The sequence below is a fragment of the Myotis brandtii genome, unplaced genomic scaffold (genome assembly GCF_000412655.1).
Source record: "Myotis brandtii unplaced genomic scaffold, ASM41265v1 scaffold1466, whole genome shotgun sequence".
NCBI lineage: Eukaryota > Metazoa > Chordata > Mammalia > Chiroptera > Vespertilionidae > Myotis > Myotis brandtii.
This window is the reverse complement of record NW_005355270.1, coordinates 89,910-90,780: the sequence shown is the minus strand read 5'-3', so window position 1 is coordinate 90,780 and position 871 is coordinate 89,910.

Sequence of the window (871 nt, the reverse complement as noted above, 5' to 3'; positions counted from 1 at the left end):
GGCCGCCGGGCCTGGGGGCGGGGGGAGGGGGTCCATGCCCCGCCCTCCACAGCCAGGACGGCCTCCTCTCTGGGGAAGGTGGGGTGCACCTGCCGGCTGCTGGCGACAGTGTCCTCTGCAGACAGCGTTTGCTCATGACTTTTCATTCCTTTCGCATTGATTTTTAAATCTGTTAGTTTTAAAAATTAATATCTGATCATTTTAAACACATCAAACAAGAGAAGTGCATTTGCGGGAGAGGAATTGTTACTTCCTTTTCCGTCTGCCGCCTCCCTGCCTAGAAAGTCTCCAGAGACCAACCCTGGAGAAAGTGCTCAGAGCCCCCGCTCCCCATCCCCCACTTCCCCCAGGTCCCCCCACTTCCCCCAGGTCCCCCCATCTGCCCACCACCGGCAGCTGCTGACTGGGGTGGCCTGGGGACTCCTTTCCTGCCTGCAGTCCTGAGTGGAGTGTGGATCAGGCTGCTGGCTCTGGGGAGGGGGGGGGGGTGGAGGGAATTCGGGGCGATCCGGGACTAGGGGCTCTGCCTCCCCTGAGCGTAGTGATGGGGCTTCATCACTCCTGACTGGGACCACTACATGCTGGGCTCCGGGTCAGTTGTACTGAATCCCCTCCAGGGGGCGGTGACAGGGTGTGGCCCTTCCCCAAGGATGAGGAAGCCGCTCTCCCGGAACGAGACAGGAATTTGCATTTATTACACCAGGATGTTCGGGGTACCCGGCCCCCCACAACGCGGGCGAGAAGCCAGAGACCCTTCCCTCCGCCCCTCCGGAGGCAGGGCCGCCCTGGAGCCTTTGTCTGGGCCCTTTTCTCCGCCGGCCGCTGGGCGGGGCCGCGGAGGGGTGGGGCCCCAACAACCAACAAAAGCAGG